The sequence below is a fragment of the Cnephaeus nilssonii genome (assembly GCF_951640355.1).
Source record: "Cnephaeus nilssonii genome assembly, chromosome: 16".
Lineage (NCBI taxonomy): Eukaryota > Metazoa > Chordata > Mammalia > Chiroptera > Vespertilionidae > Cnephaeus > Cnephaeus nilssonii.
The window spans coordinates 27,872,552-27,897,340 of record NC_137087.1 but is presented as its reverse complement, the minus strand read 5'-3'; the positions used below and the strand labels follow the sequence as shown (position 1 = coordinate 27,897,340).

The 24,789-nt window shown below is 40.4% G+C and overlaps 1 protein-coding gene and 1 pseudogene across 9 annotated transcripts in view; one reads left to right on the top strand and one right to left on the bottom strand.

Moving 5' to 3' along the window:
* Window positions 1-24,789, bottom strand: part of ANK3 (ankyrin 3) — a 597,115-nt gene that overhangs the window by 535,416 nt on the left and 36,910 nt on the right. The window lies entirely within an intron of this gene.
* Window positions 5,247-5,830, top strand: LOC307112489 (large ribosomal subunit protein eL15-like; annotated as a pseudogene). Its single transcript has one exon. The product of its transcript is annotated as a large ribosomal subunit protein eL15-like (transcript).

The following is a 24,789-nucleotide window of genomic DNA, read 5'->3' as shown; positions in this document are numbered from 1 at the left end:
AAAAAATATATATTTTAAGAGCACTATCCAAAGTTCTTTTAACAGTGTAACCTTTTTACCATAGTACTCATTTAACCTACTGAAGCATAGATAACATCAATATTTTTATAGTAATAGTATTTTCCATAATACCCTAGATAAGTTTCTTAAGATTAAATGCCAAGGGTAATGATTCATATAAGAGTTCAACAAGGTCAATGAATTGCTCCCGAAATGATGATGTGATGTGCAACCCATTGAGCTAGATCCATTTTTGGTACACACCTTTGAAACCGAGGACTAGGTCTCCCAATTGTTAGGCTGATGGTTTTCTTTAGAGCAGAGGCTTTCCGACTACTAGTATAACCTGTGGAGCTCTAGGAGACCCCTAGGGTGCCTTCAGGGAGGGTTTCTAGCCACCCCATGCCAGCTTCAGACTGAACAACTGGAGTTTATATGTTTTCATGCTGTTTTGTGTTTTATCTGATATATCCCGCCTGAGATTTCTTGAGCTGTTCACAAATATTCCATTTATCTTCCATCTAGTTTCTTGATAGGATTGCATCATCCTGTTCCCTTTGCAGTTAGGTGTGGCTATAGGACTTGTTTCAGCTACTGTATTGTGTCACCTTCAGGTGGAAGCTTTAAAGGAGAGTTCATGATTTGTCACCTTCCCTTCCTTTCCTGCATGGAAGCACATGTCCAGATAAAGTCCCCATCAACCTGAGTCCCTCAGGGTCTAGAATGCATAGAAATCTCCTGTCATACTATTCAGAACGTATGAGTCAAAAATAAACTTTGGTGGAGCCTGGTCGGGTTGATCAAATGGTTGGAGTGTCATCCCATCCACCAAAAGGTTGATGTTTCAGTTCCTGGTCCGGGTATATACCTAGGTTGCAGGCTCAGTCCCCAGTGTGGAGTATGCAGGAGGCAGCCAATTGATGCTTTGCTCTAATGTCGATGTGTGTCTCTCTCTCTAAAAATCAATAAAAAACCTTAAAAAAAAAAAGAGTAGGAACCAAGGCTAAAGAGACTATCTTATATCAATCCAGTGGAATTTTTGGATGAAATCAATTAGAAGATATCCTAAAAGAATATGAATTATAAACAAATTCAGGAAATTATGAACATTCTTTTCACCTATTGTTGTTGGGTTTTTTTAGTTTATTTTGAGAAAAATGAAGAAAAAAATAAAAGTGTGAGAAAAGTGATGACATGCTAGTCCATTCTAATTGTGGGATTGCCCTGCAATGAGAAGGAATCCAAAATGTTTTTAACTGTCCCAATGATATATTGAAATATAAAGTTAAATTAGTGTCTGCTTAATTCACATCTGATGAATATATTTGTTATGCAGTAAAAAGATTTTTTTTAAAGATAGGAGCCCTGGATAGTATGGCTCAGTTGGTTGGGTGTTGTCCTGTGCACCAAAAGGTTGCCAGTTCAATTCCAGTCAGGGCACATCCCAGATTGTGGGCTTGATCCCCAGTAGGGTGTGTGTAGGAGGCAGCTGATGGATGTTTCGCTCACATCGATGTTTCTCTCCCTCTCTCTCCCTCTCCCTTTCTCTCTCTCTAAAAATGGATTTTTTTAAAAAAATTTTAAAGACACAAGATCATAGAAAAACATAACATATCCATTATCAATCTTTCTGACAAAAAATTTGAAAAAAAATAAAAGCTGAATTATTCCTAGAACCAAATCTTAGCAATCTATGTTACTGGTAAATACACATATATATTTATATACACACACTCATGACTGTCATCACTTCATACATATGCTTTAATTAATTAAGTAACATCCTATCTAATAAAGAGGGAATATGCTAATTGACCCTCACGTCATCGCAAATATGGCAGCGCCCACATAAGGAGGGAATATGCTAATTGACTGCCCTGCCTTCAAATATGGCAGTGCCCACAGCCTCAAGATGGTGGCACCCAGTCCCCTCAGCCCCACTGGGGTGGCAGGCATGCCTCCAGAGTCCCCTCTCCCCTCAGCCCTTCAGCCACCCAGGGCCAGCCCGAGGCGCAGGCAATCCTCCGATGGCGGCTGCCCAGCTGCCCAGGGTCGCCTGAGGTTCAGGTAACCAGGGCTGGCTGAGGCTTGCACTGCTGGCAATGGCAGCAGCAGAGGTGTGATGGTCATTGCCTTCCCCTGATCGCCCAGTCGCCTCCCACTCCTGAGGCCTCCCAGACTGTGAGAGGGGCAGGCCGGGCTGAGGGACCCCCCATTCAGTGCATGAATTTTCATGCACTGGGCCTCTAGTACATATATAAAGTGTACTGACAATCTCCTCAAGCAAATTGTAATTAGAATATACACCTCAACTAATTAACTCCCTCCAAATGTTTCCATCTATGTTTTCTAACCTAAAATATAAACACAAGCCCCTAGAAGATAGGGGCCTGTTTTGTTTCTACATTATCCTGAGCCCCTAGAACAGTATCTGGTATATAGCTGGTGCTCAAAATAATATTTGTTAAATGAATGAACATATTTAGAATACATCTCACTACTAAACCAGCTCTTCAGATACACTATTGCAGGACTTTCCTCCATGTTTTATTCATTTGGTCACTCGGGTATTTACAGAACACCTGTGTAGGACATCATGAGATATGCAAATAAGCCTGACATAAGGTCCTTGAAACCTCCTGAAGGACACTGTAGATGTAAGAGTCTGTGGTACTGCCAAGCCTTCCTGTCCCCCTCATCCTTCCAGCAACTCCCCCCAGCAAGTCACCCCAAAATAAATGAGCAACCCAAAAATAATGTGTTTGCTTTGCAAATAACACACATGCTCCCCGCCCCAAATCAGATTGCTGACATTGAGCCCTTCCTACGTTTATATTCTTAGCCACTGGGAAGTTTAAAATTCTTACTCAAGAAATTACTGGGCTACTGATTTCCCTGGAACGGTCACCGGGAGAAGCAGAGTCAGAGTCCACTCTAATGGCTCCTGGTTTGAACCTACTGGTCCCTGAGCTCCTTGTCTCTTGCTACAAACCACACAGCTCTACCTTCCCCCGTGTCACAGGGCTCAGCTGAAAGGGGATAACAGGAAACTGCCAAGTGATGAATTTATTATTCCTGTTCGGGAGCATGAAGGGAAAGTGCAGGTGGTGACAATGGTCCAGGGCTGGAGAGAAACCCCGGGGCTTTAACCCTGGGTGTCCTGACTTCAGCAAGGTGACCAAACCTTCCAGTGTCCTTTCTCCCACTATAGGTCTGATATTATCAGCAGTTCTTCCTACTTCACAAGGTGTTAAGCTGATCAAATGGGACCCATCTGTAAAAACACCTTGAAGCGGTAAAAATCCTATTGAACGTCAATTATTTTAATTCTTTCAACTTAAGTACATGACACATGAACCCATTTATCCAAATGTATACATAAAATTTATAGAGGGCTTTTGAATTTACAAAGAGCCTTCACAAATCGTATCTTATTTATCCTGGCAATAGTAGGCAGTGAGGTAGCTGGAACAGGCAAACACTACAATTTAAAATAAGGAAATGAAGAGAAATTGAGGGCCTACTTAAAACCAAATATATCTTGGGTCATCTGCCTTTTAATGTAGTGCTCTTCCCCACTGTACCCTGCCCGGCTCATGAGGTCAAACAAACCGCCCTGCTAGGAACAGAAGTGCAGACTAACGCTCACACACCCAGCTTCCCATGGCACCATCAGGGAGGAGGGCAGCCATAGGAAGGAAGCAGCACAAACCCTGACAGGAACTCAGCCTAAAATCCAAACCAGCGCTTCCAAGGATTTTGGACCTTGATGTTTGGGATTAATAAATGAGAAGAATTTCTTGTACTAATACTGGCAAATTAGGGCAAAGTACAAAAGAGGCTTTATTATGGCATGATTTTATAATTGTACCAGAAATGACAAGTTGTCATCACCTTTTGTGAGACAAGGAGCCAACAACTGCGAAACAATGACCTTGTGTTAAATCTAAGATACAACCCAAGATATCCAGGTAAAGGCATATATGTGTGTACATATTTAAGAGAGAGGATTCGAGAAGGAAACATTTAATCAAATGAGTTGAGCATCGGTCACCTTGATACACCAGATGGTCCTAGTGTAAGCTTGTTTCATGCAAAGTTAGCCATTTAAAGTCTCAAAACACAGAGAGAAACCAGAATAAATTAGCTTAAAAGTAACCCCTGCAGGCCAAATGGTTAGTAGCATGCTCAGGAATTCGGACAGACCTAAAATCTAAAAAATCATCAACTCCAGGATCCACTTAAAAGCATAAAACTCAAAATTCCCACAGTGACCTCCATAAATAAGGTAGCTATAAATATTTTCAAATGCTGTTGCAGAGATATTTGGTTCATGCCACAAATATGATAACGTTCAAGAAGTTGAAATATTTTCCAAGTCCACAGATGCCAAATGCTGATGAGCAGAATATAAGAGAACTGAGTATGAGAAATTTAAATTACTTTTATATCCAACTAGAAGCCCGATGCAGGAAGATTCGTGCAAGAATGGGCCTTCCTTTCCCTGGCTGCCAGCACCGCCTTTCCGCTCTTGCCCCGGAGCCACCTTCCCACCTTCCCACACTGCCCAGAGGCCCTGAGCAGCTGGGGCAGTGTGGAACGCCCCTGGCAGCTCAGCACCTGTGTATGCAAATTAACCTGCCATCTTTGTTGGGTTAATTTGCATACCCACTCCTGATTGGCTGGTGGGCGTCATGAGGTATGGTCAATTTGCATCTTTCTCTTTTATTAGTGTAGATTTGCAATTCGTTTAAAAAATAATAAGCCTTAAGACAATCATAGTGATACAGTTGTAATTAGCTGGTTATTAATAACAGGAAAGGTGCAAAAGTGAGACCAAACATTATAAGCATGGCCATCTGGGCAGCTTCACCAGGAAGCTGCAACTTTACACTCCCCAGGGAACCACCGGTCCATTCCCTGCAGATTACTGGGGTAAGGGACTGGACAATGGGAAAGATGGGCACATGGAAGGTGCTTGCTTCCAGTCAAACCTGGGAACAGAGATCACTGACTAGAGGAGGTGGAGTCAGCGGCTGGAGGGAGGGGTAAATAGAGTCACTATTTACTGGGTAGAGTTTCTGTTTGCAATATGAAAAGTGTTCTGAACATGAATGTTGATAATATTTGTACAAGAATGTAAAACTACTTATTGCCTTGGAACTATGCATTTAAAAATAGTTTTAAGATGAGGTGGGAGAAAGGCTCTTCCTTTCCATCTGGCCCCAAACATCAGGTAAACCAAGATGGGCGCTTACGAGTACATCCAGGAGCTATGGAGGAAGAAGCAGTCGGATGTAATGCGCTTCCTTCTCAGGCTGCGCTGCTGGCAGTACCGCCAGCTGTCTGTGCTCCACAGCTGCCCTGACAAAGCGAGCAGGCTGGGGTACCAGGCCAAGCAAGGTTATGTCATATATCAAATTCGCGTGCACCGTGGTGGCCGCAACCTCTGTTCTGAGGGTGCGACCTACGGCAAGCCTGTCCATCATGGGGTTAACCACTAAAGTTTGCCTGAAGTCTTCAGTCTGTTGCCGAGGAGCGTGCTGGATGCCACTGTGGGGCTCTAAGAGTCCTGAATTCTTACTGGGTTGGTGAAGATTGCACATACAAATTCTTTGAGGTTATCTTCATTGATCCATTCCCTAAGGCTCTCAGAAGAAATCCTGACACCCAATGGATCACCAAACCAGTCCACAAGCACAGGGAGATGCGAGGGCCCACATCTGTGCAGGCCCCTGGGAAGGGCCACAAGTCCCATCACACCATTGGTGCTTCTCAATGTGCAGCTTGGAGAAGGTGCAATACTCACCAGCTCCAGCGTTACCACTAATATAAGCAATGTTTGTAAAACTCTTACCTAATACACAATTTAGGACAGTCACGTCTGCTTAAAAGTGTTCTTTGATTTGTTAAAACTAGTCTGCAGATCGTTTCATGCATGCATTGCACATTATGAAGGTTAAAGTGCAATAATGTTTGAAGACTATTAAAAAATAGTTAAGGTGATAAAATTTAAGTTATGTGTATTTCATCACAATTTTTTTAATGCACCAAAAGGTCACTTATTATAAATTTGGAAAACCTATGAGAGGAAAAAAGAAATGTGCGTGTATAACCTATTTAAAAATTACACTGGAAAAAAAAGGTAGGATGTCTTCAAGATTATCCCTATAAGTCTATAGCTCACATTCACTGCATTCTGATGTGATTTCTTGAGGAGAAGGTTGGGATCTCCTCCAGAGTGACTTAAAACTGTACATAGCCCACAGACATAAGATATAACCCAAGAATATCCAGGTATAGATATTCTTATCTGAGGCAATTTAGTTAATAGCTGGGTAATTTTGAATGACTATAATGCTCAGAAGCTATAATTTTGGAGTTACTACCAATTTAGGGTTGTCAGATAAAATACAGTGCACCATGTTGAACTTAAATCTCAGATAAACAATGAATAATTTTTTAATGAAAATATGTCCCAAATATCACCTGGGACATACTTATACTAAAAAACAAACACAAACAAATAAAAAGTATTATTTAACTGAATTTAACTGGGCAATCTGTATTCTTATTTGCTAAATCTGGCAAACCTCCCCCAATTTCTCCTTAATTTTATAAAAATTTGCATAAAGAAAAAAATTAAATCATCTATGCTGCACATGAAAGTGATGGATGTGCTCTTAACACAAGAGTTACACTCAGGAAATCAAAGGCAGGAAGGTGAAGGTGCAATAACACTACTCACACTGAGATGCAGAGATATAAAATGCCATATTATTTTAGCAATAAAACAAGTTTGCTTTTGCATATTTTTAAAGAATTCATATTCTTCACATGTCTTATTAGCTGTGGACTGAATTTCTGGGTATAAAATCAAAGTCCACTTTCAAAATTTTTTAAATGTACATTTGCCAATTTATTTTTTCTTTGGTAAGTTATTAAGATCTTTCGAGATCTCATGTCATTACCTATGCACTTTGAAAATGCTTTTAGGATATGCATCCCTCCTCTCCTCCCAACCAAAAAAAGAAAGCCAAAAAACGCTGCAGCACCATTTGTTATATGTCTCTGCAGAACTGGAGTGGGGTTCAGATCTGGTCACAGCCATGGAAATAGGACACACATCCTATTGTGTGGTTACCATACATTAAGGGTGAGGGGAGGGAGGACCACCCCACCAAGGATGAGCCAGATGTCAGAGATAAAAAGGAATTCCATTTCCTACTCAGAGGATGTAGAAAGGTCCCCTCCTGAGCATTATAGTCAAACAAGAATGTTCTTAACCACAAATTTAAAATAAATGTTAGAGATATTGTTGAATTCAATAACACATTAGCATGTTCAAAGCAAATTTTTGCTGCAAAGAATGATTCTTACCATTTTTTGAGTTTTAAAAAAGTAAACCAAAGCAGTAATATGAAAAAAAATATGTCATAAAAATTAAAGCCCTCAATCTGTAAAGACACCTCAAAGTCTTAGGTACAGGAAAGTGGACCATCTCCTGGAAACACTTTGTATGTATATTTTTATGCTTTACAACCCTGTCATTTTTCTGTTTCCCATTACAATCTAATGTCTTACTCAAGCTGCCTCTATTTCTTCCACTCCAATTCCCATTCCCAGCATGACTCCCTCCCTTTTCCCTTCCCTCCTTTCCAGTGAGTACATGGATAGACGGGACATCTCCAAGGCCTCAGAGAGAGAGTTCAAACCTATAGATTTGTACTGCTCCATAATATAGTCAACCATAGGTCCAGTGTTATCCCCATTAATTTGTATTTTTTCTTCTATTCTGGAATGGCCCTGAATCTCTCTCCTTCCTGATAGGGGAGTGCTTCTCAGTGTTACGCTTGTGACAGAATCACAGAGGGCTTGCTAAAGCGCAGACTGCTGGGAACCACCTGACAGTTTGAATACAACAGGTTTGGGTTAGTGAATAAAACTGCATTCCTAATGATTCTAGGTGGCACTGATGATGGTCTAGGGATCACACTTTGAAGACCCCTGCATTAGGGATTGTGTGCAGTCCTGCTCCGTGGCCTGTAACCCTACTTCACTTTCTGAAAAGAGGAAGAAGGAAGCTCAGGGAACATAAATTCTCACTCTCCTTCCCAGCACGATGGACTGTCCCCAGAAGCCATAAATAACTCACCAGATGAAGGGTTCAACTTCAAGTCTGGCCTGCCTCCTCTCCCAATTACTCATAACAAAATTAAGATTCTGAGTAGACAAGGTGTCCCTGAAATGAAGGAACTACTTAGGAAGTGACTATTCATAGGACTGGGGGCCACTGCAGTGTGGCATTGATTATAGTACTTAAGGGACACAGCAACCCACAGAGGCCGACCAACTCACAGATATAAATAAGTGCTAGCTTCACAATATAAAGAGCTGGCGGACTGTTTTTACATCACTGACATCAGGGGGTGGGCACTTCTGGCTTCCAGGTGCCAGACATTTTTTAATTACAGGGATATTAGCACTCACTCCTGCTGCAGAGAAGAAATGGGAGGAGAACACGGAGGACCTTCCGCTGTAAAACACGGTTTCAATGCAGAGGCAGGCACATCAGCCAGGCTCAGCTGGTTCCCATCAGGAAAGTTTTGCCCAAGATTCTTTAAAAACTCTTTAAACACAAGAAATCATGTTGCTGTATCTTGGGGGGAAGGGAGGGTCAACAATTTCTTTGCTTATGATTTCCTGGTTTCAAGGAGCCTCACTGATCAGATTTGTGTTGTTGCCACATGCACGTCCAACAGGCTTGTCTCCTTCCAGGTCCTGGTAGAATCGGTTGTACTTGTGAGCTTCGAGCAGAGAAGAACACTTTTCTGGAACGGTTTCCTCACAATCATGTCCACGCCTGACGATGGTTGGCACAAAAGGTGAATGTCCAATAAGTTGACAAACGGTTCTTTTGTCCCCAAAGCTATCCTGCAGCCACACACCAGCAGGCAGCAGCTTAAACTCATTGTATGGGCTCCATCCTACCTCCTCCAGTTATCCACTGAGGAGTTTGGGTTTCCTGAGGTACGCTTCGTTTTTCAGAGGCTTGCAGCCTATATACAGCAGGTGGGTGCTATTGGTCCCCACTCCACGCCTGCATCTATCCCCACCACTCCACTGAAACATCTGTATAAAGGGCACAGTGACCTCCAGATTTCCAGGTCTATTGGATATCTTCCTGGCTGTATTTTATTCAGCCTCTCAGCAACCTTGGACAATTAGAGCATGTCATCCTGAAGCCCTGCCTTTCCAGGTTTCCAAAATACCGCACCCCGTGGTTTTCCTCGGCCGCTCCACACTTTCTTCTGTTGACATCTCCTTCCCTATAAAATTCTAAATGTTAGTGCCCCTTGGGAGCCCCTTCCCTTTCTAAGCCTTCCCTGGGTGATGGTAAACATCCCTAAAACTACAAACCCAATGGATAAACTCTGACCTCCTCTCTGAACTCCTGAAATATATATATCGAACTGCTTACTCAAAACCTCCCATAGATATCGCAACCCTAACATACTTAAAACTAACCTCCTCATTTTCCCTACAAACTCATTCTCTTCCTCATCTCCATAAATTGCACCATCACCCTCAGAGTTACTCAACTAGAAAACCTGGAGTTCATTCTTGAATCCTCCTCTTCCTTCACACCTCCCTTGTTACCAAGACCTGTAGATCTGAACTCTGACATCTAGCCTAGATCTATCCACTCTACCACTACTGCCACCCACCTAGTCCAAGCCCATTATCGAGTCCTTGAACTCCTCAACAGACTCCTTACTGGCCTCCCTGCTTCCACTATTTCCCTCTCATAAGCAATTTTCCACAAGGGCCAGAGTATTCTCTCTTTTTATTTTTTTTTATTATATTCTCTCTTTTTAAATTTTCTTTATTGATTAAGGTATTACATATGTGTCCTTAGCCCTTCCTTACCCCCCCACCCTCCCACTCATGCCCTCACCCCCCACTCTGGTGTCTGTGTCCATTGGTTATGCTTATATGCATGGATATAAGTCTTTGGGTGATCTTACCCCCACCCTCCCCTACCTTCCCTCTGAGGTTTAACAGTCTGATCGATGCTTCTGTCTCTGGATCTGTTTTTGTTCATCAGTTTATGTTGTTCATTATATTCCACAAATGAATGAGATCATGTGATATTTATCTTCCTCTGACTGACTGATTGCACTTAGCATAATGCTCTCCAGGTCCATCCATGCTGTTGCAAATGGTACGAGTGTATCCTTGCCAGCACTTGTCATTTGTTGATTTGTTGATGATAGCCATGCTGACAGTTGTGAGATGGTACCACATTATCGTTTTGATTTGCATCTCTTGGATTATTAGTGACTTTGAGCAGAATCAACATCATTAAAATGTCCATATTACCCAAAGCAATCTATAGATTCAATGCAATCCCCATTAAAATACCAATGGCATATTTCACAGACCTAGAACGAACTCTCCAAAAGTTCACCTGGAATAAAAAAAAGACCCCGAGTAGCTGCAGCAATCCTGAGAAAGAAGAACAAAATAGGAGGGATCTCAATACCAGATATCAAGCTGTATTACAAAGCCACTGTTCTCAAAACTGCCCGGTACTGGCACACGAACAGACATCTGAACCAATGGAATAGAATACAGAACCCAGAAATTGACCCAAACCACTATGCTCAATTAATATTTGACAAAGGAGGCAAGAGCATACAATGGAGTCAAGACAGTCTCTTCAATAAATGGTGTTGGGAAAATTGGGACAGATACATGCAAAAAAATGAAACTAGACCACCAACTTACACCATACATAAAAATAAACTCAAAATGGATGAAGGACTTAAACGTAAGATGGGAAACCATAAAAATCTTAGAGAAATCCACAGGCAGCAAAATCTCAGACATATGCCGAAGCAATATCTTCACCGATACAGCTCCTAGGGCAATGGAAATAAAGAGAAAATAAACAAATGGGACTACATCAAAATAAAAAGCTCTGCACAGCAAAAGAAACCATCAACAAAACAACAAGAAAGCCCACTGCATGGGGAGAACATATTTGCCAATCTCCAATAAGGGTTTAATCTCCAACATTTACAGGGAACTCATACAACTTAATAGAAGGAAGATAAACAACCCAATAAAAAAATGGGCAACGGATCTAAATAGATACTTTTCGAAAGAGGACATAAGGAAGGCCAAGAGACATAGGAAAACATGCTCAGAGTATTCTTTTATAAAGCATCATGTTGTTCCCTGGTGGCTTTCCATTTGTCACACAGGTTGTTGGTTGCCTGACCCAAAATCCATTTTTCCTTCTACTAAGTAAGAGGGACATGATATTTAGTTGGATATTCTTCACCCAAAATAAAAGTTTACACTCTTTCTTGAAGTCTATAAGACTCAGTTCTAGACAATTAGGTCTATGTGGAGTGTTGTGTGGGACTTCTATGATGGCTATTTAAGAACTGATTAGCTGGGAAGAGGTCCCTATTTTGTCCTTGACTTTCCTTCTTCTTCTTGTATAGAGCAAGTATATAATGCTAGAGCTGTAGCAGCCATATAAGACCATGATGCAACCTTCAGGAATGAATCAATAGAAGCTTGGGTCTTAGATTACCCGGGATTTTTCTGAGGACTGCCATTCTAAAAACTTGGAAGAGCTCATGTGAAAGGATGGTAAAATAACTTGAAATTTTTAAAACTTGTGCTGCAAGTTTCGCTCTAAAAAAAAAATTTTTTTAATAGGCATAGAAGAAAAAGGCACTCATGAGAGATTATAAGGTCACAACCCTCCTCCTCAACAAGCTGAAAAACCACAAGAACAGGAAATAACTCACAGGATCAGGGGTCTAACTAATTTTGATCTCTGCTCATTAAACTTTAAAAATGTTGACTTCTCTCACAAGTGTTCAATGTGAAAATAAAAATTTTGAAGACAAATCATTTAATAAATTCTGACCTTCCTTTGATTGCTACTCTCTTGGTTCCCTTTCCTTCTGTATTATTCAGGTTACCCTCCTCTCACTTCTCCCATGTGGCTACAAAGGTGGAATGAAGACTTCTCAGAGGAGTATCAGAGAATTCGAAGGCTGAGTTGGAATCAAGATGACTGAAGGGACTTGTTGGTGTAAGTCACACTGCTGAGACTCTGTACTCTGGGCACACAGCGTCTTCACTGCTTATGCATGGGCAAATTTTATTCACCTAGTAGAAAACAGCATAGGGGTCTGGACCAAAGTGTACATAGTCATAAATGTTGTTTGGTGACCAGGAGAGTCCTTGATGGTGGGTCCCAAAGTCCAAGTCCATGGACCTATTCTCAGAATATGAGAATTCTTGTAAAAATTTTTAAATTTTGTTTTGATTCCAATTATAAATTGTTCTTTATCAAGGTAAAATTTACATATAGTGAATTATAATTTGATGAGTTTTGATAAAAGTGTGCACCCATGAAAATAATACCCAAATCGAGATATAAGAAGTTTCTACCATCCCAGAAATGTCTGTTTCAAATCACCATGCCAATTATAATCTTTTAAAAATTAATACAAAGACCTTCTGAATCATCTGAATAACTGTCTCGTAACTGAATACTATGCCCATTTTATGTTCACAATCAAGTTGACATCAGAGAGTACTACTTTAAATATTTTTGAGCTAATTTTTTAAAAAAGCATAAACCATACATTTAAGTCCTAGTAGCATGGGCATGTTGAATTCAAAAGAACCTACGCCATAATGGCTGGTGACCAGTTCCACATTTCTGTTGGAAGTGGCAATTCAGCAGCAACATACCCTTATCATTGTTTGTGTCATCTTGTTTGTGTGGGATGTGTAGAACAGTTCTGAGTTTGACAGTTGCATAAGAGTCATAAGCGGAAATGTGCTTTTGCATATTTAAGTAATATCACATTTCAAAAAAAAAAGAAGTCAACACTGACAGGCCACAATAATTATTTTTCCTTTTAAAATGAGTCATTACATTGCTTGAGTTTGAAAAACACTGCTTTAGTCTACAGATAGCATGACCCATTTTCTTCCACCTGTCTTCCCTAACTTCTTAAGCCTAATTCAACCCAATGTACCCAAAAACATTTCAGCCCACACAATTTGTCCTTCTCTAAATTTGTACAGCAGACAATATAAATTTTTGTTTCTTTGATAATTAAATTCCTGGCTTCTTCTCAGCTCAGAAATTCTATAACATGCACAAATTTGATAATTAATATTTTTCAAATGAATGCAAAGTAGTCTGTAGAAATGGGGAAATAACATATACTAAATAACATAGTCTAAATTTGGGTACTTAATTTCTAAAATTAGACAGCAGTTCTTAAGCCAGAGTGGATAAAATGTCTAGAAATGTATATTAAATTTTGTGTTTATAAATATGTATTTTTCTCAAGAAAAGGTCCATAGCTTTCTTTAGATATCAAATGGAACTCCAGTCCCCAAAAAATGGTAAGAAATCATAAGGATATGAAAGGTCAATTAGTCATCACATTTCTCTATACATTTGTGGTCAACATGCCCATGAACATAGCCAACAAAAAAGTTGTTGAAACATTGAGATAATGGGGGGTGGGGGAGAATTGGTAAGACAGAGTCCATATTTGAAACAGTAATATAAAAGTTAAATTGCACCATTTATATATCTAAACATAAGTGCAACTAAAAAACAGAATATTTCTTTTTTTTTTTTTACTTCATCTGTACACTGGAAATTTGAAAAATAATGACTAACACAAAAAGTAAGGATTAGTTAGCGCTAGCCGGTTTGGCTCAGTGAATAGAGTGTCGACCTGCGAATTGAAGGGTCCCAGGTTCAATTCCGGTTAAGGGCGCATTCCTGAGTTGCAGGCTCGGTCCCCAGTGGGGAATGTGCAGGAGGCAGCCAATCAATGATTCTCTCTCATCATTTATGTTTCAATCTCTCTCTCCCTCTCTCTTCCTCTCTGAAATCAATAAAAATACATATTTTTAAAAGGTAAGGATTATGTTTGATAAAGAATATCATAAAAGAGCCAATAAAATAAGTGAAAATGCTATTGCAAAGCAAAATAGTTGGTGTTCAATTTTGTTGTTATTGTTGTTAGTCTTCATCCAGGGATATTTTCCCATTGATTTTTAGAGAGAGTGGAAGGGAGGGGAAGAGACAGAGAGAGAAAAACATTGATGTGAGAGGGACATGACAATCGGTTGCCTCCTGTACACACCCCTGACCGGAGCCAGGGATCAAGCCTGCAACCGAGGTACATGCCCTGGACCAGAATCAAACCCAGGACCCTTCAGTCCAAGGGCCAATTTTCTATCCACTGAACCAAACCGGCTAGGACTGCTGTTCAATTTTAAAATAAATTTTTTTTAAAAAAATTAAACTAACAGCAGATAATTCTTACAAGCAATTTAAAAATATTTTATCCTTTATCAATAAAAACAATGAAAGTAATAGAAATCAGCTTAAACGCATGTGTGTTCAAAGCTTATTAAATTTTAAAATATGGATTAGACCATCACTGTCACATACAAGCTTATTAATCTACATTTTCTTTAAATCATTACAGGTATATGCTAACAGAGTTATGAATTCACTTCTATAATACTAGTACATATTTTCCGTAACCTATGTTCATGACACATAGCAACAAGTCTATTTGTTGTAGAATCCATCTCTGTATTTCTACCGTAAAAATAATACTCATGAGTTATAAAACACTAAGATAAATTCCAAATTTCAAGCTATAACACATATTTTAGAATCATGAGTGAGGATGATTCTGTCAGTGTCATGTTGAAAAAGGAAAAACTAGAGAGTGTATAAAATGTTGAGAACTAAAGGTGACGAAGAATACAACCCTGTAATCCTTTATCCATTCGAAAGTGTCTGCAGGTTAAGTGGTGCCACTGTGATGCTTCCTCACGGCGGAGGACAGGTTCCCAGGGCAGAGGCTGGCTGAGACCAGGAGCCCTGCGTGTAATCGGGAAGTTAGATAGTCCAGAGAAAACGATCTGCAAAACCCCTAAGCAGATTAGATCAAAGAAGCAGCAGCATTCTATCTTGTTCCTTCAAAGATTTACTCACTCCATTACAGGGTGGAGGGAAAGTGGGATTGCAGTTGTGAGTACACAAAACAGAGAGTTTAATCTTATAATTTTATTATTAATTATTATATTATTTTCTGTTTGAACAACTGTAAACCTACTTTGTCCCACCCTGTATAATGAGACACACACAGTGAGGCGTTCACATGGAGGAGAAGCTAAGACAAAAAAAGAATAGAGCGACTATATGTATTTCCAGTTACATGGAAGTAAAAAGATCACTTCTACTAATAGACTTCAATCGGTACACGTCACTGTCCAAAGACATTGGCATACATCGTGTCATTTAAATGTTTAAAATTTACCAAGCAAAGAAAATCTTTTGTTTGAAGGCTGCAGTGAAATAAGTTTTAAAAACTAATTTTAAATATTTTACTTTGTTTTCCTACTCAAATAAGCAGCTTACCAAGTTGTAACCTTACCATTTCAGTGTTCAAGAAAAAAGTATATTTGGAGTATCTGAATGCCTCAGGTTTGGGAATAGTTATGGAGGATTTGAAAATATTTATGAAGGATGAAAGCATCAGTCTTTTCAATCAAGCATTAAGTTTGGTCTGCAGAGACTCTCAAATTCCAAGCTGTTTCTCACAACCACACCTAGAGACTGACTTCCAAACTAATCCTTTCCCAGCTACCAAAAAAGAAAAAAAAGAAAAAAGACACCAAACACTACGAGTTTTTCCTTACACGATGAAGCACAATACTCCTTCCAAATGCCAGACTCTGCTAGACTTCTACTGGTCCTTTGTCACAGAAGCTAGATTGCATCCCAGCTCTCCAAACCCACTCCAACTGCCCTACTTACAGACAGTACTTGACCACACTAAGTTAGCAAAGAAATGGAAATGAGGCAGTTATCTGTGAGCCAGTGGTTTTCTCCTCCCAGATGGAGGACAAGTGATGGAAAGCACAGGCTGAGAAAAAAGCAGTCACTGCAGAATAATGTCTTACTCTCCATCAGCACAAATAGCTCTGCGAGTTCATTTTAATATTTCAAAAACCATGATGGAGAAATTGCATTTTAAAATATATTAAGGTTGCAGAACCTAACAAGAAAGTAAATTGATAAGGCTTTTGTGTGTATTAAATTGGCAGCTTAGCGAAACAAGATCTCTCATGCTGACAGTTATATTGACTTTATCATGGAGAAAAAATGGGAAAACAGATGATTATGTAAGAAACAATCTAGTGGGCAAAATTTCAAAACATTGAGTCAGAAGAATAAAAATGAGAATGTCTAGAGTAGCCTTAGAACCACTGTGCCTAAGTATACATAGAGGATATATTTAAGCAGAGCACAAAACATCTTATTATGTAGCTTAAACACTGAATGTGGCTTTCTTCTCCTTGGAATTAAAAAATATATACTTAAAAATATTTAATTTACAAAATGCTTCATTTACTAGAATATATATTCAACATTATTGCTAAATTAAATCTACAAAAGCTATCACGAGTAATGCTATCAGGCTATTAACAAACATTTATTCTTTTATTCTGCTTTATTCAATATTTGTGTGAATTATTCATTTATGGATCATTGAATATTAAAACAAAATTAAAGACATGATTAGGACTTCAAAGTTTCATAAACATAAAGAAAGGTTTTTGGGAGGTTGAATCAATGTTCTGTGTTTTTTTTCCCATAAAGTCTGAGGCCCAGAACAGGAAAATAACGGAATAAGCCAACCACTGGCCTAACCCAGTGTTGGGACTCGGACACGGAAATAGGTTAATGAGAGGATGGCGTCTAAAGACTAGGTTTTAAAGGGTTGGTTTGCTGATCACAGAAGATAATTTAAACTGAAAAGCAAGGGTGGCGATCACAGAGCACAGGGTTTGGGAAACAGGAGAGAAAGTTGGTAAGGAGAGTGTTCCAGATAGGGAACTTTAGGGTCCCCAGCCTGATATAGAGTTAAAATACAGTACTAGCCATGTGGCTCAGTTGGTTGAGGGTCGTCCTGTGCACCAAAAGCTCATGGGTTCAATTCCTGGTCAGGGCACATACCCAGGTTGCAGGTTCGATCCCCAGTAGGGGTATGTGCGGGAGGCAACTGATTGATGTTTCTCTCTCACATTTATGTTTCTCTCTCTTTCTCCCTCTCTCCTTCTCTCTCTAAAATATATGTATATAAAACAATGAAATAAAATAAAATCCAACCCACAACCCCCTCCTCCCATATACACACATGCAAAAACAAACCACAGTCTTTGCATTATACAACTAGGGAAGGCCATGAACTGATGAATGAGTGCCACAGCCTGCATGCGTGCTAACACACCCAAAGTGATGCATGGGACAGGGCAGACATCGAACTTGGAGATGAAAGATCCCGGTAATGGGGCCTGAGCAGAAATGGCACAGCACAGTAGAAGATGCGAGTGTCCTCAAGGCAGTAAGTGCTAGCATGGCCAGTGGCTCAAAGTCATGGAAGGAGTGTGAAGGGGTACTGAAGTCCTTTTAAAACCAGTTACCCCCCTGAAGACGTCACTAAATATCTAGCCCATATTCTCCTGATTTTTCTTCTTAACTCTATTCTTGCCTAATCTCAGTTTTCTAGAAATGGTATTCCCAAGAGACCTTCTCCTCCTCTTCTTACTCAACCTCCTCTTCCTTTCACAGTTTATTTACCAAGCACAGGAATATGTCCCCCAAATCCATGTCTTTTCTAAACCCCAAACCACTACATCTCTTCAATTGCATGTCTTGAAGGTACCTCAAACTAAGCATGATCAAAATTGAACTCATCTTCCCTAGTGATAAGACACAGTAGGGGGCAATGTTTAAGAGCCAGATTTCTGGGCTCAGACTTCCTGGTTGGAATTCTGGCTCCACCACTTTCTGGGACAGAATGTTCATCTCTCCATGCCTCAGTTTTCTCATCTATAAAAAGGGAATAAGTAGCTCCTACTTCATGGAACCAAGCACAGGCCATTTTGGCAAGGACAGAGTAGTAGGAGAAGTCAAACCAACAGCATAAATCTGGCTAATTAAAGGGGGGATAATTGCAATAATATCACCCTTACCATCGTCCTTATCCCCAAAAGGGAGGATGAGCTAGAAACATGCTCCTAAAGTTCACTCTGAAGATATTTCACAAGCGGGTTTTCCTTTTAGAAACACACAGTGTACCTTTCCCAACTTCACCTTAAAAACCAGAAAGCTATCAGAAGTGCGTTTGGAACTTATGAACGGCAAAATCTACCAGACTGCTCTCCTTTTGTACTTTTTCAAACTCCTTTACAGCCATTTCTTTATGTAGTTTCCATAAGCACCAGCCTCATTTCCCAAAGTAATATCTTGAGGCTCAGAGAATAAAAGTGGCCAAACCAGAACTGCCTGCCAGGTCTTCTGGTCACATGTCACTGCAATCAGAGACATTGCTTTCATTAGGAAAAATAAAACATGACACACTTATCTCAAATAGACTTTCTGTTTAACATTCATGGAAATACCCTAACTCCCTATGAATATGTTTAAGATATGTGACCTGAATTTCTTTCGCTTGTGTATTTGTGTAGTCAATGCTAAACAATAGAACTATGTATCTAGCCATGATGCGGGGTTAAAATAAACGTGCAGTCATGGACACAGCAAGAAATAAAAAGTATTAAATAAAGAGAGAATTTAAATTTGAAGCTGATTAAAAAAAAAAGAAAGAATGAACTAACAATCACTCTCTTGGAACAGAGGGAAGCAGTTTGATAAACATGATAATCTTTACTGTTGGTTAAGACTCATCCTCTTTATTATACTACTAGCAGTGCAGTGCACGAAATTAGTGCACTGGAGGTGGGGGGTCCCTCAGCCCAGTCTGTGCCCTCTCGCAGTCCAGGAGACCTCAAGGGATGTCTGACTGACAGCTTAGACCCGCTCCCACTTAGGCCCACGGGGAGTGGGCCTAAGCCATCAGTCGGACATCTTTAGCGCTGCCATGGAGGTGGGAGAGGTTCCCACCACTGCAGCTGTGCTTGCCAGCCATAAGCTGGGCTTCTGGCTGAGCAGTGCTCCCTCTGTTGGAGCACATTGATCACCAGGGGGCAGCTCCTGCGTTGAGCGTCTGCCCCCTGGTGGTCAGTGCACGTCATAATAAGCAGTTGAGTGGCCTTAGCATATCATTAGCATATTATGCTTTGATTGGTTGAACAGATGACCAGACAACTGGACACTTAGCACATTAGGCTTTTATTACATAGGATTATTCTCCTGGCAGAGTACTGCCAGAACAAAAAGCTCAAGACGTTAAAAGATGTGGCATGGTTTTTAATGGCCCTCCATCCATTATTAGAAAATGCGTGTTAACATTCCGAAGTGAGAGTGTGTTTTAAATCATTTAGATTTTTCTTGGCAAGATTGCTCTCAAGTCCTTACAGAGAAATGCAGCAGCTCCATCCACTTAGATAAGCCACAGCTGCCTTGAAAAGAACACAAAAGAAGTTCTATCATCTTGAGGAATAGACATACAAATTACAGTCTTAAGTATATTGTTTGTATTTTTCTTTAATACAAAAATTCAGAGATGGGTCTGAAAGTTAATCTGTGTATGATGCATAATAACCAAACACCCTTTCCAAAACCAACGTAAAGGCAAAATGGCCAACAACATTTTATGTAGAAATTGTTTTATTTCCCTTGATAATAGACCTTGTAACTGTAACAACTTTAGTCTAAGAGGCTTTAAAGTATAGTCAATCTTAAGTCATTAGCATTTGCTAAAGATCTACTGCATGTTTATTTTATAGAAATAATTCACACTAATGAAGAGAAGCATGGCAAAACTTCAGCTCATCTAAAAAGCATCGGTGATATGTTTTAGAATATAATGTTATTTGTCATTGAAAATGGGAATGGACAGTAAGTGCCTAGAATGATGACCTGGAGAATTAAGAGCAGGACTAGATAAACTATGAAGAGAGACTAAAGATTCATTTGCATGGAGGTGAACGTTGGACTCTGAAAGCCAATGAGATATCTGAAGAATATGTAAAGAAAGAACAGAAGCTTCGAATAAAGACATAAACCCACCAGTTAACTACATCTGCTCCAAACATATAAGAATGGAAAGCAATATATAAACAACATTTTAAAAATATAGATTAAATAAAATTATAGACCAAACATCATATAAATAAAGCAAAATACATCCTAAGTAAAAATTATCTCATAGATGATAAAATCTAATAGCATTATTAATTATCCCCAAATTAAATGCAAAACAATTCCAATCAAAATGAAAATATATTTTTTCATGAAAATCAGCAAAATTATATCAAATTTTGTAGAAGAGCATGCATGAATAGCTAAGATCATTTTAAATTAGGAGAGTGTGCCCTAAGATATTAAGAATATTTACTAAACCATAGTATTTAAGACAATCTATAATAATAAAAGCATAATATGCAAATCAACCAAATGATCGAACAGCAGAACGACTGCCCGGACAACCTTCCAGACGAAGCCGGGGCTGCCAGGGCTGCGAAGGCCTACTCTTGCATGAATTTTGTGCATTGGGCCTCTAGTATGAATTGAAACAGGAATAAACAGACTACCAAAACCAGGCAGAAAGCCCAGAAACAGACCCAAATATATGCACTGTGTGGCCAGATTATTATGCATTCAGAAATCATAATAATCTGGTCACTCAGTGTACCTATATAGAAATTTGCTATGTGACCAAACAGAATTAAAATAAATGAGGAAAAATCAAATAAGAGTAGCCAATAGGAAAAATATACATATATACAATGGTATCCCAACTTTACTCCATCAACAAAAATCCCTCCCTGGTGGGTTAAAGAATAAAATGTCACAAAGAAAGAAGTTTAATACTTTTAGAAGGAAATTGAGAATATATCTGTGAATTTCCGGTAAGAAAGAATTTCCTAAACTGGATTTAAAAAGCACAGACCATAAAGAAGAAAAACTTAACCAAATTAAATGTTAAACTTCTACTGATCGAGAGACATTATAAAAAATATTTAAGCAAAAGAAAAAAAATATTTAAGTAAATGCAGACTGAAAAAGCTTGTGTGCAAGCCAAACAGAAAGAATGCAGATCCTGAATATAGATAGATGGCCAAGAAATCAATGAAAAAAACACAAAGAACCTTATAATTAAAAAAAAAAAAAAGTCAAGAATATAATGAGGCAATTTATAAAAGAGGAAACCGAAAGGGCCAATAAACATATAAAAATATTTCAACCTCATGTGAAATCAGGGAAATGTAGCAAATTAAAACCACGATGAGATTCATTTCATTAACCAAAAACTGACAAAAATTTTAAAACCTCACAATTTTAAGGATTGAAAATATATGGAGAAATGTCATCTTGTATACATACTTGAGTGACTGGGGGCAGGGGCTATACTCTTATTCAGTACTAGTACTTTGGGAAGCAATCTGGCACTATCTGGTGAAGTGAAAGATGTGCATACCCATCAAATCATGTCACACACCTTAAATATATACAATTTTTCTTTTTCCAACTATACTTCCATGAAGCTGGGGGGAAAACTTCAATAGCCAACTGTATATCTTCTTGGGTGAAGTGTCTGTTGATGTTAAGGGTTTTTGTTTTGCTTTGCCTGACCACATATTACCTGGTGAAAAACATCTTGTGAAGACCACGTCAATACACCGGGCACGGCCCCTACAGAAGCAGTTCTGGCATAAGTTGGCCTGGGCATGGCAGCACTGCCTCGGCTGACCTCCAGCTGCTGTGCTTCCTTTTTTTAGATGAAACCAATGTAGTCCAAGGTGCTGGCCCTCCTCTCCTGGGATACCTAGAATGGGGGTCTTCAAACTGGGGCTATGTGCCCTCCACGAGGTTCAGGATGACAAACGGGAACAAGGATATTTATGCTACATAATAAAAGCCTAATAGGCAAATTGTCCCCTTGGGCAGTCATTCGACCGGGAATTCGACCGCTCGCTATGATGTGCGCTGACCACCAGGGGGGCGGCGTGGAACATGGCAGGCGTCGGCCACGCAATGCTGGCAACAGGCAGCAGTGGAGGCGCTGCTGGCCCCGATGGGCCCCGACAAGAGCGGGACCACGGCAGGATGGGGGAGCAGGTGAGCAGGTGGCGCCAGGTCAAGGTGGGTGCAAGCGGGAGCCTGATTGCCCCGCTGATCGCCCCACAGACAGTGACCAGCAGCAGCGGCAGGGGGCCCGGCCCCAACCGATCACCCCGCAGACGGCGACCAGTGGCCAGCAGGCCCTGATCTCGTGATCAGGGCTGGGCCATGGGCTGTGACAGGAAACTGGGGATGGATGGTGGCGACCAACCTCCTGTGGCACCTGGGCGGGGGGCTGTGACCTCTTGCCAGCTACCTGGGGGTGGGGGGGACAGGAATGGAGGTGCGGTGGGAATGTGGGGTGTCCACCGAGCTCGCTCTCACTCTCCCTGCTACCCTCCCCCGGGACACCAGGGCTCTGCACTGGGGAAGCCCCCCGCACTCAGGTGCCAGGCGCCCGCAAGGAGCCCACCCCACACCCGCATGGCCTCTTCCAGGTGAGCCGGGCTGCAGCCCCAGGGACCACAGGGGCCGGTCGGGCCCCCCGTGGGTTCGTGCAAGAGCCAGTTTGTTAGGCCGCCCAGGAGAGAGCGCGCTGCCCTCCTGGCTTCTGTGTGGTGCCACTGGGCAGCCCAGAGGCCCATGCTGTGCCCCAGCCCGCAGTGTCCGGCCGTGCTCAACGCACCTCCGCGTGGGAACTCAGGAGCCATGACTCAGGCAGAGGGGGGGTGCGCAGGGGCCCAAGGGCCCAGGTGCTGCCCATGGCCCAGAGGTCAGCTAGGACCTGCCCCTCCATGCCAGATGCTCGTGCTTCGATCGTCGGCCAGGCCCAGGGACCGCACCTGTGCACAATTTCGTGCACTGGGCCTCTAATATATATATGACCAGATTCTTGATTTCCATTTTGACTCTCTTACAATTGATCTGATGTGCCTAAATATATGTGAGAGCACCAGTTCTCCTCCTCTTCTTCTTCCTTTTCTCTCCTCATAGCACTCCCTCTCCTCCCAGTTTACAAAAAAAAAAAGGCAAACCTCTTTCCAACTCTGAAACTACATGGCCCCAGGGTATAACCATCACTGGGGTTCCAAATACAAGGGCAGCTGGAATTTTACTGCAGTCCATTGGACAAAGTGACCCTACTGTCTGATTAACACATTTTTTGGCAATGCAGTTGTTTTCCAGGCCTCTGCTTTGAACAAAACCAGAGAAGGGCATACTCCAATTGCCAGCTGAGCCTTAAAAGTAATTGCTGATATTAGGTTGCTATGTGATATAGAAGCAGGTAAAAGGACTGGATGACACTGTTATAATAAAACTCCTTTTATTACCATTTATTACTCATGTGAACCACGTTTCTCAAGATTGCAGCTATCAAAACAAAAATAGGAGTAAAATTGTTGCTGAATCCTGTTTTATTCTGGTAATATTCAAACAATAAGACATACTGAATTTCTAATAAATTGTGCTTTTTAAAAAACATAATGATTCTCAAATATTTTAATACATTTGTACTGCTTAAATAAATTTCATTCTGCTAATACTTATAATAGTAACTTAATCCAGTAGAAAATTTCTTAACACCTAAATAAAGCCTTATGGACAAAGAAATTTTTTAAATTATTATTTTAAATGTATATACATTTTTATTGCCAGGAAATATGATGTAGTGATTGATAAAACAAGCAATTTAGCATAAAACTGTACTTCATTACCATGTAATTCTGTGCAGGAAGGGGAAGGAAATACACATTCAAGGAGAAAAAATGGATAATGTAAAGTTTGGCTATTAAAGATCTTGTTTATATTTTTTGTTTATATTTTAATGGATGACCGGATGTCTTAAAATTGCAATAGTGCCCTAACCGGTTTGGCTCAGTGGATAGAGCATTGGCCTTCGGACTGAAGGATCCCAGGTTTGATTCCGGTCAAGGGCATGTGCCTTGGTTGCGGGAACATCACCAGTGGGGAGTGTACAGGAGGCAGCTGATCGATGTTTCTCTCTCATCGATGTTTCTAACTCTCTATCCCTCTCCCTTCCTCTCTGTAAAAAAATCAATAAAATATATTTTTTTAAAATTGCAATTGTGTTTCAATTTCATTGGCTACATTTAAAATAATGATGTAATGGTATAATTTTTAAATGACAATATTTGCTATATACAAGAAATCACACTATTTACAACAGTTTAAATGTTAGCTGTCAACTAAAAAATGTACAAAGAGGCAAATCGTTTTTTTTAATTCTTTGAAGGGCTACAAAGACTACAAGGTTAGAAGTTCATATAAATATTGTGCTTAAGTGTGGACACCACCCACATCACAGCCTAGGTTTCTGTACAGTTCCCTCTCTTTCCCATGCCCACTCCTTCGCACAGGCAACCTTTGTTGTTTTGTTTTGTTGTTGTTATTGTTGTTCTTTTACTGGACCAGGGTATAGAGCTTTTTGCTTCCTAAAGATAGGTGCATTAGACGTTAATTGAGTGGGTGGGTGGGAAGAGATCAACCAAAGAACTTGTATGCATATATGCATAACCCAAGGACACGGACAATAGGGTGGTAAAGGCCTGTGGCGGGGGATGGGGGCAGGGAGGAAGGAGTCAATGGGGGAGAAAAGGGGACATACATAATACTTTCAACAATTAAAGATTTAATTTTTTAAAAAGTTAATTGAA